This window comes from Gopherus flavomarginatus, chromosome 1 (assembly GCF_025201925.1).
Source record: "Gopherus flavomarginatus isolate rGopFla2 chromosome 1, rGopFla2.mat.asm, whole genome shotgun sequence".
NCBI classification, from domain to species: Eukaryota; Metazoa; Chordata; order Testudines; family Testudinidae; genus Gopherus; species Gopherus flavomarginatus.
The window spans coordinates 212837092-212850681 of NC_066617.1; the positions used below are offsets into that span (position 1 = coordinate 212837092).

The 13590-nt window shown below is 44.8% G+C and overlaps 1 protein-coding gene across 1 annotated transcript in view; it reads right to left on the reverse strand.

Moving 5' to 3' along the window:
- The window catches only part of MAOA (monoamine oxidase A), a 51641-nt gene that overhangs the window by 35814 nt on the left and 2237 nt on the right, over positions 1–13590 (reverse strand). The window lies entirely within an intron of this gene.

Consider the following 13590-nt stretch of genomic DNA (forward strand, 5'->3'; position numbering starts at 1 on the left):
AGAAAGCTTTAGGCCTCCTCCTCAAGAAAATTCTGGTGGCACCCCTGGTAGCTGACATGATTGCATGGAGCTATGCCCATCTTTGGTTACTGAGATTCACAAGTGAGGGATTTTTGGATGCTCAGCAGTTTCTGGACATTCAAGTAGCAGCGGTTGCCAAGAGTCCTTTATATTATTGGTGCTGGACTACCAGGTTGCATCCTTTCCTTTTGGGTTTGGGTAGCCCTGCCGTTGTCACCTAGAGGTGAGCCAAACACCTCTAAGAAGTTCCATACTGCTTCCACATTCTCTTTTTCAAGTTAGTCAGACAATCCCATCCCACCTTCTCCTTCCACTCCCCAGTCCTGCAGCATGCCTCAGTCAGACAGCTGGCAGAAACTGGGCAAGGGCCAGAGACCCTCTGGGTCAGGGCTGGCTCGCTGACGATGGGCAGAGAGCTCACCGGTGGAACAGACACAATGCCAAGAATTTCAAGTTTACAAACATTTAACACCTAATGAGAGAGTGAGCAGAGATGACTGGTTTAAGCTCTCTCTTGAAGTTGGGGTGAAGATCCTTCATGTCATGTAAACAGGGGTGCAACCTGAGGTTTCCTAAGGAGGGAATTCAGGTTATCTGCCAAGTAGCAGAAGTCACCACAAAAAGGTGTACAGTGCCCCAAGGGAGCTGAGTCTCAGAAGACAGAGAAGGCTGCAGGTGGGGAGGGGCAGAGAGAGACATGGGGAGGCAAAGGTGGGGGATAGTGTGCTGGCGTGCAGTGGGGGAAAACTAGGAGACATTAGGGGCAGCGTGAGGAGTCCCAGGGGAGCAGAAGTTGACTCCCCACAGAGGCTGCGCCATTCTCACCTCTCCACTACTTGTGTCCAGCTCCTGCTGCCTGTGGGGGGCACCGCTATACAGGAGGACCTGCTGTTTAGCTCCCAGCATCACCTGGCTCTGGCTCTGCCCTGGCTCCAAGCCCTGAACTCCCCACTGCACTGATTCACTGTTGAGCACTCCCACCCAGGCCTGGCACTTGCCAATTCAGAGGAAGCACTCCCCCCCGCCGCCCAGTTCAGGCCTAGCACTACTACTGGGCACTGGCACTGGGACCCCCAGGCAGCGGCCTGTTGGGGAGGAGGTTTCCCTGGTCCCATCCCTTTATAGTCCCATGTTTGCCCCACTCTGGGCTTGTATCTCAGAAGCTCAGGGAGCAAAGGGCACCCTCAGATGCAGAGCTCAGGGTGCAGAGTGCACCGGAATACATAGTGTCTATGGCCAAGGGTGGGGGATCTGGGCACTCTGCCTTTCCCTCCCCCTTCATTGTGCCTTTGCATATAACCACAACATAGGAAATAAAAGGGAATATGCTACAACTTCAAGCAGCAGATTGGTGGACGATTGCCTTCCTGAATGGATCAAAAATAGACCCCCCCCCATTTGCACTTCATCTCCTCTTTTGCCCATTTCTTTATCTTTTCCCCTCCCTTGACATATACTATAGAGCAGTGGTCCCCAACGCGGTGCCCGTGGGCGCCATGGTGCCCACCAGGGCACCTATGTGTGCCTGCCTACTGCACCCCACCACAGAGAAGTGCAGCCAATGGACAAGCAGCTACCAAAATGCCGCCAACAAGTGGCAATGCCAAGAAGCGTCGCCGCCGAAACGCTGCTGCTTCTTGGCGGCAACGCCTCTTGATGACGCTGCTTCTCGGCAGCATTTCAGCGGCAACGCTTCTTGGCATTGCCACTTGTCGGCGGCATTTTGGGGGCTGCTTGTCCAGTGGCTGTGCTCCTCAGTGGCATTTCGGCGGCTAGTCGTCCAGCACCCGCCCACACTGAAAGGTTGGGGACCACTGCTATAGAGCTATACATTCTCAGCTTAGGGCCCCATGTCTGTGCATGGAGAGGAAACGAATTCTCCCTCTGCAGCCTGCCCCTCTCTTCCCACACTCTACTTTATAGCAGCCCCACCACCCACAGTATAGTTAGAAACCAAATGGGCTTCTCTAGCTTTTTCCCAATATGCAGAGGAAAGCGGCAAAAGTGAATACAGCCTCAGTGTTAATTTCAGACAGTTTAAAGAGACATGGTTTCTTTTCACAATGTGCAATGGACCTGTAAAGAAAAGAAAAGCAATCCCCTTCTAAAATATAAGTCAGGGAGAAGACAGCAAAATGTTAAACCCAGCTCCTTAGGTCAGCTCCCGGTGCAAATCTGGGATGCATTAGACAAGAGCATTATGTAATTCTGCCTTAAACACTCTACAATATTAGAAGGCACACTTTTTTTTAATTATGGGGATAAAAAGGGATTGAAAAATTTCCCACTATCTTTTCTGTAACTTGAATTTCTCATTTTTTTCTAATATCCTGCACTGAAAATTGGAGAGCTCATTTATTTCTATTTTACTACTCTGCACACTGAGAATGAGAGATAGGTGTCATAAAATGAGATCTTCTTCTTCCAATGCTTCTCACTTTACCTTAAATTGTTCTATTTCTCAAACCATTCACTGCGTCAGTGCTCATCCCGCTTGCGCGCTCTCCCTCCCTCTCTCTCTCTCTCTTACCTTCACTCATCTATTTCTTAAGAGCCAAATTCAAGCCAGGGGCTGTGCATAGGTGCATGCACGAGAAACCACCTGAGGAATGGGGAACAACTTTTGTGCCTTACCTCCAGCTCCTCACTTAACTGTGTGGTTCACACTCGAGAGAGCCCATTTTGGAGAAAACTGTGAAATTGGCCCTGTGTATTTTTTTAGGCTTATGTCTCAAATGCTTCCTTGAACTTGCCAACAAGACAGGGTGCAGAATAGGGAAATGGAACACACTGTTTCAGAGTCTGATTCTCCAAGCCTTACTCATGCTGAGTAGCATCTTCCTTGCACACAAACAGCCTCATAGACTTCAGTGGAAGCACTCCCGTGACTAAGGCACTAGGCTTGCTTCCTATTGCACCCTGTAGTGGCTGGTGGCCAGCACTGTGGGGATCACATGCTGCACCTTTTCCAGGAGGATAGTAATTGCTGCATCAGTGTTTCCCCCCACCACCCTTGCAGCGATTCACTCTACTTCTCTCCGCCACAAACAGAACACCTCCAGCACCTGCTGCTGGAGCAGCGCACCACTGCATCCTCTACCCCCACTAAACATAGCTGAGAGTACAAAAGCCACAACAGAGACCACAATTTGGACCATATTTTTCTATATGCCACTTTTTGGGGGGTGCCAAGTTTAGAAATTAGTGGTGCATTAGCTGCTCTAATGAGCCTGCCAAGAACATGTCTTGTTTATTGTCTCAAGCTGTAGAAGTCCACTTGTTATTAAATCAGGATAAACAAGGCAAGACAACTTGTACAGCCTCCACAGGGGTTTCCATGGTAACCTGAAATCAAGCTCCATCCATTTGAAGACACTACAAGACAACTGTATTCCAGCTGATTTTAGTAGTGCTACTGGAGGCCCTAAATGAGTCCCGTCATTGCCTTAATTTCAGAAGAAATAGCAATAATATCAGCCAAAGCTGTCATCATATGTAAACCACATATGTGTCTACGGCCAGAGGAGTACATTGTGCACTAAACAGTAAAACTAGATAAGAGGAAGAGAAATTAACATCAGACTGCAGAACATAAACCAAGTCTAATTGCTAAAAAATACAGCTGCTTAGAAAATATACAGCTGTCAAGTAACACTGTATTTGGCTTGCAGATAGCTTTTTCTGGACTTCTGTTTGCAAGTACAATAAAATTAATCAGGCCTTTTAGCTCATAGGGTAGGAAGAATGATCTAGTACATAGGGCATAAGTTTCAGACTCGAGATCTGAGTTCAATCCTGGCTTAGCCACAGACTCCCTGTGAGAGTATGGGCAAATTGCTTCGTGCCAGGGGCGGCTCCAGGCACCAGCACGCCAAGAGCATGCCTGGGGCAGCAAGCCATGGGCAGCGTTCTGCCGGTCGCCATGAGGGCAGCAGGCAGATTGCCTTCGCCGGCTTGCCTGTGGAGGGTCCGCTGGTGCTGCGGCTTCGGCAACCTCTGGCAGGTGTGCCGCCGAAGGCAGCCTGCCTGCTGTGCTTGGGGGGGCAAAATACCTAGAGTCGCCCCTGCTTCGTGCCCTTTGTGCTTCTGCTCCCTGTCTGTAAAATGGAGGTAATACTTTCCTACCTCACAGGACTGTTGTGATGATAAAAATTCATTAATGACTGCAAAGTACTCAGATGTTATTGTGATGAGGTTCATGTAAGTAGACTATGTGTAGCTCCATACGGAAGTATTCATTTTATCTGAAATTTGTATTAGACTGTAAAATCAGTATATGTTGTGGACATTCCTTTAATATCTGACCTTCAGAGTTGCTGGTGCATCAAAGCATCAAGAGTTATGCCATAACCAGAAGGAATAATTATTATTTTACATACAGACAGCACTTTTCACCCCAAGAGACCCAAAGCACTTCCCAAATGATATACACAGAGGACCACGAGAAAATGCAGTCACAGCAAGAACAGACAGCAGCATCCTGGTGGACTATTAGCAGGTAGCACACTGCAAAAGTTTGAGGAACAGTGGAGGGGAGAGGTAACTATATTTCTAGCTCCAATATCACAGCACCAGGCAAAGAATAAGTCTGAAACCATATGATCAGATCCAGAATTATTGGCGGAAATCCTGACCCTATTGAAATCAATAGGAGTTTTCCCATTGACATGAATGGAGCCAGAATTTCACCCAGTGTTTTCAAGGTTACTTACATCAGGAACAACCGTAAGCCTGGCGACCAGCTATCTGAAGTTAAAGACCTTTAACCTGAAAGAGCAGGCATTGCAAGTGCCTTGCTTCATGGCTAATATGCCAGGGGTGGCCAAACTTACTGGCCTGCCGAGCCACATATGACAATCTTCAGAAGTTCGAGAGCTTGGGCACACCTGCCAGGAGCCAGGGCTCAGGGCTTCAGCCCCACTCCTGCTGGAGCCTTGAGCCCCAGCAAGTGCGCCCTGCAGGTCTGAAGCCCCAAGGCTCCCTCCTGCTGGAAAGAAGCCCCTACCTCACTGCAAGGTAGAGGTCCTGAGCTCTTCCCCACCCAGTCTGGTAGGACGAGAAGGGTGGGCACGTGGGGGGCTTGGAAGCTGCACTTTAATGGTAAAAGAGCCACACGTGGCTCGTGAGCCAGTTTGGCCACCACTGTAACAGGTTGAGAAGCAAAGTCTTGTCTCAGTCGTGAATCTCTTTCTTTCCAATGGCAGTGCAATGGCCTATTGCAGTACGTCGCCATGTCAGATTATTCTCAGCCTAGCTTCTGTGCAACCACTGTGACTGTGAGCTTACATCACTGGAAATCTTTTTTTAAATGTTACGGCAAGGCAAGAAGTTAAACTACTGTATTGGGGGGGAGGGGCATATGCTTATGGATGTAAATTTTCAGAGAGTATTAATGATTTTAGGTGCCAAACTTGAGGAACTTAAAGAAGCGAGGTTTTCAGAAAATGCTGAGCACCCACCCTCCCAAATCAGGCCCTTTTAAGGTTTCCCAAACTGGGCACCTAAAAATTAAGACACCCAAAATCAATAGTCACTTTTGAAAATTAAGGCCAGTTTTGTTTTTTTTTAAATACACAAAGATAAATTCTTTCACCTGTCAACCTCTTTGTCTGTTCACCTGTTTACTATAGGCAACAAAGAGACCAGTTAAAAACAAACACTGCAGGCTATTACTTCTTAAAGTACTATGGCAATTCACATATTCTACTTAAAATTAGCTACTAACTCATTATAGCAGTAGCCTGGCTGAGTCTGAATGAATAATAGAAGGAAAAAAAAACAATTTTTTAGGGAGCTGTCTCTGCAGTTTTTCCCTGACCTTAAGGTGTGCATCTTTTTCTTTTTTTTTTTATTCTTCTAAGACATATCAGTTACTAGTAAAGTAAGGCAAATATCAATAAATCTTTATTACATTAAAGTTCTACTATAACAATATGCTATTGCTGTGATTACTTTTACTGCTTCAATGAGGGAGAATCTAATTATTTCCACACACAATTGAGAAATTAAATCTGGCAATGGTCACCTTAAACTCATCGCTCATTAGTCTAGCAGAAATCTTTGCCAAGTAAATGTGGATGTGCCAATATGAGCTGGAACACATTTCCACCATATCCTCAGGGAGAAACTCTCTCTTCCTCTCTCTCCAGTCCCATTTCCCTTTTAATGGAGATTTGTTAGGTACCACAAATATAAGTTTAAGCAGAGGCACATTTACGGTAAAACACAGGGCGCCCTGGCACAGCCCCCCTCCCCAAACAATACGGGGCCCCAGGGCCGGGCAGCTGCGGGGGCAGAAGCTTGGTCCTGAGGGCTCCTGGGGCTCCTGCTGCAGACTCCGCCCCCACCAGCAGCCAAGCTCCTCCCACCTCCTCAGAACATGCGGCGTTCCCACCCTTTCCCCCCCGCCCCCAGAGCTTGCCCCATCACAGCGCGCTTAGGGGAGGAGGCAGAGAAGAGGCGGGGGCAGGCCCTTGGGGAAGGGGATGGAATCGGGGCAGGGCAGAGCAAACATGGGGCCTCACATCCCACCCCAGCCCCCTGCCCTCCCTCCTGCACCCCCTTCTCACATCCCTAATCCCCTGCCCTCCCTGATTCCTGCACCCCACACACATATCCAATGCTCCATGCCTGGATTTCTGCACCCTCCCCACATTCCCACCTGCACCCCTCGCAGCAAATGAGAGCCGTCCCAGGTAAGCGCTCCACAGCGCAACCTCCTGCTTCAACCCTGAGCCCCCTCCTGCATCCTAACTCCTGGCCAGACCCTGCATTCCAACCCCCAGCCCGCTCTTGCACCCTAACTCCCTCCCAGACCCTGTACCCCAGCTCTGATTCCTGCACCCCCTCACACGTCCCTGCCCCTGCCCTCCCTGACTCCTGCACCCCTCCACATCCCCATCCCCAATCCTGAGCACCAAATGGGAGCTCCTGCACACCTCTCCCCACATTCCCACCTGTACTCCTCGCACCAAATAGGAGCTGCCCCAGGTAAGTGCTCCACACCCAACCCCTGCCCCAGTCTTGAGCCCCCTTCCGCACCGTAACTCCTGGCCAGCCCTGCACCCCAACCTGCTCCTGCACCCCTAGCTCCCTGCCCTCACTGACTCCTGTAACCCCCTCACACACACCTCCATCCCCCTGCCCTCCCTGCCTCCTGCACCCCCCCACACCCATCCCTCTGCCCTCCCTGCCTCCTGCACCCCCCACACATACTCAGCCCCCCCCACACCATGCCCTGACTCCTGCACCCCTCCACAACCCCCAGCCTGCTCCTGCACCCTAACTTCCTCCCAGACCATGCACCCACAGCCTTGATCCCCCTCCTGCACCAAGCCGTGGCCAGACCCCGCACTCCAATGTTTTTTTACTTTTTTTTCTTTTTTTATAAAGCGCTCTTATCCAAATCACTTTACAATAGTTAGCTAATGGTAAAATAATATTTGGAAAGATCATTAAGTGGCCCGCCAAGGCCCTCAGTGATTCTCAAGTGGTCTGTGGAAAAACAAGTTAGACTACAAAAACAATCAAGGTACCTCACTTTATTTTCATTTACTTCCTATTACTTATAGAAAGAGGATGAAGAAAAAAGAATGAAAAACAGGCGTGGGGGGCAGAAATAAGAGAGAATGTTCTTTTTCTTGGCTGCGTCCCAGGGAGGGGCCCCAAAAATGAAGCTAAGCACAGGACCCCACTAACTCTAAATCTGCCACTGAGTTTAAGTGTGTTGGGCCTGATGCGCTTCTCAGTTACACTGGTGTAATTTGAGAGCTATTTCACACCAGTGAGGTTACACAAGGTATGAAGGACTGCAACTGAGAGGAGAATCAGCCTCAGTTTTCTTTTCAGACTGTAAAAGGATCCATTTGAGGTCACTGGAGAAAAATGACTGAAACAAGAATGAAATTAATAAATACATTCATTTCAATCACTACCTTTTTCAAAAGACAGCAAAGAAATTTAGTAGCAAAAGAAAATAATGCTCACTACCGTAACTAGGCTAAATTCATTTCCTCTTTTCAATCTCCCTTCACCCAGAATGCTACTAGCTTTCTATTTGTCTAAAACTTTACTTGTTCTTCCTTAGATGCAGTGACAGTCTTTGTTCCGGTCTAGGCAATATTAAGGACGAAGGTTCATTCAGTTATTCGGTAATTTTAAGATCACTGGTTTCTATGTTTGCCAGTGTTCGTTTTCTTGATCAACTCCTTTCTCTCAATTAAAACCCCCCACTCTCTAATTGGTTCACAGCATACTTTTCAGAACAATGCAGAATAAGTGATCTCCATTTCAGGACGCATTTTAACTGGAGGCACTCTACTCTAAGAAGTTTCAATAGCACTACTGTCTGAACCATTTAAACAGAGGAATTTAAAGTTCAAATCACCCTACACTACACGCAGTATGTTCCCCTCAGCACAAAAATAAACAAATGAATAAACTAATATGAAATTTAGTATGGTGACATGGAGTTAAAATAAAAGTGTTATCAGCTAAAAAAGATATTGGATCTACACAATGTGGCTTGTGGGATTTTCCAGGGTCTTTTGTAGATTTTCTACAGACACTTGCTAAATGTCTTATTGAACACATAGAGCCAGTCCTGCATATTAAATGATACCCTTCAGATGAATATTTATCCAAAAAACTACTATTGTAAAGTTAATGGTTGAGATCTTAGTTGCACAACAATCATGTAAGTCAGAATCCAAGCACCCAAAATCATGTGCCTTTGACTGTATGGATTATTCTATGCTATTTGGGGAGTATTTCATAAGCACTGGATACTTAATGTACTGACTGGGATAAATAATACACAAAGGATTCCTCAGATGGATAGTTAACAGGAATATCTCTTCCTATGTGGGAATTTAAATAAAAACTTCCAGCTAATACAAAAGGTACAGTCCAAAATCCAGAACTCAGGGACATAACATAGGTTTGTGAAATTCTGTTAGGGACTTTGAGTCCATTAACCAATAAATCCAACTCACCCATATGCATAACTTTCAGCAATCATATGACCGATCTAATGGATGCAATAATCTTCATTTAATAAGTAATCCAAGAGATTTCAAATTACGAATGCAGGTCAGATGTATTCTCTCTTTTATGTAATTGTTTTAGAACAGTGGTTTTCAACCTTTCAGGAGGCTGATTTGCCTTGAGTACCCCCAAGTTTCACCTCACTTAAAAACTATTTGTATTTTTATGTCTGATTTTGTAAGCAAGTGTCACAGCAAACTATTACTGACAAATTGCTTCCTTTCTTATTTTTACCATATAATTATAAAATAAATTGATTGGAATATAAATATTGTACGTGCATCAGTCCGCTACTTGAACTTGTTTTTCCACTTGTGAACCTTGTCTGAAGCCCAAGCCCCAGGTGGTGGGGCTGAAGCATTTAACTTAGGTGGCCTCATGAAGCTGTTTGCAGCCCCAACCAACTGTCCTGTTTCCTGCCCCTAATGCTCGCCCTGCACTAGCGATCCCCCCTAAACCCATCCCATGACCACTCTGGAGGCTACAAACCGCAAGCTGTGAAACACTGATCCAGATGAGTTGAGTACCCCCTGGAAGACCTCTGCATGCCCCCAGGGATATACATACCCCTAGCTGAGAACGACTGTTTTAGAACACCACACGTTAGAGAACGCAATTGCATGAAAACTGCTGTATGAAGAACATTTGGGACATTTCTTTGTCTCTTGTAGGGAAAACCATATCAATGACATTTTCACCAAGGAGTGTATTTTTCCTAACTGAGAAGCATGCCACTTGTCACAAAATGCTATAACCAATATGCACTAATTAAATACTATTACTGGGCTTTGCGTAATTTGTGACTACAGCAGTTCTGAGTAAGATATGAAAAATGGAAGCAAATATTATTAGTGCTTCTGCCCACACTGAACATGTGCAATACGTTGGATATATCCATTTGATTCTGCAGTTTCTGCACTGTTTTTATTTTTCCCAAAATGATAATCATATTGCTAACTGAACAACATCATAACTAATTTAGGGTGATTATCACCGCTGAACTATGGTCACTTATTTGGGTGTCTAAACACAGATCTAAGTGCCTAACTTTAAGTACCCAAATTTGAAAATTTTCACCAGTGACTATAAGGATCTATACTATGTTTAGTAAAAAACGATCTAGGAGCATGAGCTGAATTGGATAGCTACAGCAAAGCACGTTAGATGGAAAAAACCCATAGAAGTAGCATGCATTTGGTAATATGAGTTAAATATTATGGGCCAAATTCTGTGTAAATCCAGAAGTAACTCCAAAGAAGTCAGTGAAGTTAATCCACATTTGCGCAGGTGTAACCAAGAGAAGAATTTCAACCAGTAACTGTGCATTTGACATTAGCATTGACATAAAATTCCCACCCACAGGCAGGTCTGCATACAAAGATCTGTTAAAACAGACAGACACATATACAACATTAGTTGTGTTGCCATGATAGCATGCAGGAATACACATACATTTCACAACTATTCAATATTTCACACAGAGATCAAAGCTCTTAAATGTGTGGTTCCATTGGAAAGTCTGGTGATCATATATATTGGAGTGGAAGCACAATAATGTTTTTTCTTTTCTGTAGCACATTGTGTTGAATATTAACCTAAAATATCCTTGCATGTGGATTAAATCTCACTTATTTTTCATATTCCTTCTACAACTTCTGCCTGTATTTGTCCATCTCTGATCCATGTCCTCTGTGCAGCGTGAAAATCAGCCTTTTCATAATTCTGCATATGTTCTTGTGATAGACTGGGATTCATATGTTAGATATATTTGAATTTCTGGAGAAATATGAAATTACCAAGTGTGATACTTCTAAGTACTGATCAAGAGAGAAACTAACTTATGGTCTAACCCTTAAGCAGAGGAAAGCATAGATCCCTAGAGAAAAGGACCATAACTATGCAAACTATCTTTAGTCTGACGTAGGTAGGCTAGCAAAGGCAGTGAATGAATAGAGGGCACCTTCACAAGTTCAAAGACTCTTTTGAAATAATAGGAGGCAGGGTTAAGTTTGTTTGTCCAGGACATCAGATGCTTATTCTGTGTTAGAAATTTTTTGAAAATAGTATTAGTCCACAACAAGAGGGCCACAATAATCTTATGTATGGTGGTGGCAATGAGTTTGGCAGAGATGCTTACCTGCTTGGCATGCAAACATGCACAGTATGACCTTTACTTCAAAAGACTCAAGAATATAAAGACTGTCACCTTGTGACCAAATGCACCTGTATATTCACACCCTACTCACCACTATAATAATCTTTGTACAAAATATGCCTTGTGAGGTATCATTTGAAAACCATTAACTTGCTGATGGCTAATATCATGGTGAAATGTACAAAGCAACACTATATGTAAAGTTATGAACATAAGTGGAAATTTTCACTGAAGCATGTAGTTAAATAAGGTTGTTTTGTTCTTTAATCATAACGAATCCAGCCTGGTGTTTAAACTGAATTGTTTGGTAACTCCAATTAAAGTAGCAAACTTTTGTATATTGATCCCTTTCAGGGGCAATGGACTTCTAGTATCTGAACTGTCCAGGAGGCGCTTTTGAGGAAATTCGGGACTGGCAGGGAGAGTGTGGGAGTCACCAAGAGGCTGGTGGAAGCCAGAGTGAGTGTTGCTGGCAGACTGCAGCTTTACACAGACACTCAGGGTGTGACCTGCGTGTTGTCTGTGAGGGGCCCGGGTTGGGAGCTACAGACGCAAAGCATTGTGAGACACCCATAGTTGCAGGGCTTGGCTACATTCGAAACTCCAAAGCGCTGCCGCGGGAAGTGCGAGTGTGGTCACGGCGCCAGCGCTGGGAGAGAGTTCTCCCAGCACTGCACGTACTCCACCTCCCTGTGGAGATTAGCTTGCTGGGGCACTGTTTACACTGGCACTTTGCAGCGCTGTAACTTGCTGCGCTCAGGGGTGTGTTTTTTCACACCCCTGAGCGAGAAAGTTGCAGTGCTGTAAAGCACCAGTGTAGCCAAGGCCAGAGAGACAGACTCTGACACTAAGAGAGGCCTGACAAGCTGGGCTAACATCCAAAGTCAAGAGATCTGGGCATCTTCTTTTTCTGATTTCTCGAGTGTTTAATTGCGCAATTGAGACATATCGAAAATAGCTATTACCCAATTAAGGATACATATCATTTTATACCGGATCTTCTCTCACTTTTCTGATGAACTTTGTTTTAATTAATATCCTGGTAATTTGACTGTTTTTGTGACACGCACACAGAATCATCCCACAAACAGAGAAAACAAACCTTCAGCTTCTTAAGAGAACTAACAAAGGACAGAATAAAACCTAAGCCCTGCTCATCTTCCCAGAAAAGACGGACTAGAAAGTCAACATCCATAACTAAGGCAGAGCTTCAATTAGTGCAATATATTGGAAAACCCAATGCACCATGGATAGGAGCCAGGTTTGATGCAGTTTCCTCTGTCAGAAGAGAAAAATCACATTTCTTTCTTTCTTATTTCTGCACATTTAAAATTGTAACTTGAAATTTACAATACCATTTGAATTGCACTCAGAAGCCCCAGTTAGGATCAGAGCTCCATTCTGCTAGTAGCTAAACAAACGTTTAAGAAGACATAGTCTGTGCCAAGAAACGTGCCATTTAAGAAGATGGGAGACGCATATACATTACATACATTTCATACATGTGTAATGATTAGAGAACACCTCAAGTGTACTTGACTGCCACTTAATCTGTCCTTTGTTGTAGGCATCAGGAAGAGGTGAGTATTTGGGAAATATGTGAAGGAAGAGAGAGTAGTGGGCTTGTGGATTAGTTTGAGGAGAGTGTTCCATGCATAACAGAAACACGGAAGAAGGTACAAAGACCGTGTGGGAGAAGCAGACAGAACAGGCAGTGAAGGCTTGCATCAGATTCATAGAGTGAAATCCTGACCCCACTGAAGTCACTCAGAGGCTCTAAGGACACAATGGATCATTATGGTCATCTAGTCTGACCTCCTGCATAACATGGTGCAGAACCAATAATGGAGCACAGGGGGTGAGGAGAGAGTGGTCATGCAAAAAACCTCAAGAGCTGATAAGAAAGTAGAACAACAGCTGTGAATGGTTTTGCAATTAACATACAGTTTCAATGAATGGGATGTACATTATTAGCTCTTCTAACACCACTTTCTTATTTTGATGTCAGTTCAAAACGAAAGTAATAAGAAAGTCAATGAGAAAGTAAACACCAATTCTTATGAAATTGGCACTGCCTGAAGAAGAGTTTTCATGGTCAATGAAAGTGTTCTTGTACCCACAGAGTGTCATAGTCTTATGTTTATTCATCATTTTTCATTTCGCTGACATGTTTTCAGAGACTGTTAACATCTTGATGTTTCCTGATTGGTTCTGTTAGGCTTGAATCCTATGACTAAGGATCTTGAAGCAATTTATGGTGGCTTGTTGTAGTTAAAATTACAAGGAATAATTAAAAATGTTCACCACACATTTCAAAACATCTCTATAAATGGAGAAATCAGAACAACCTTGTACAAGTTGAGACTCAT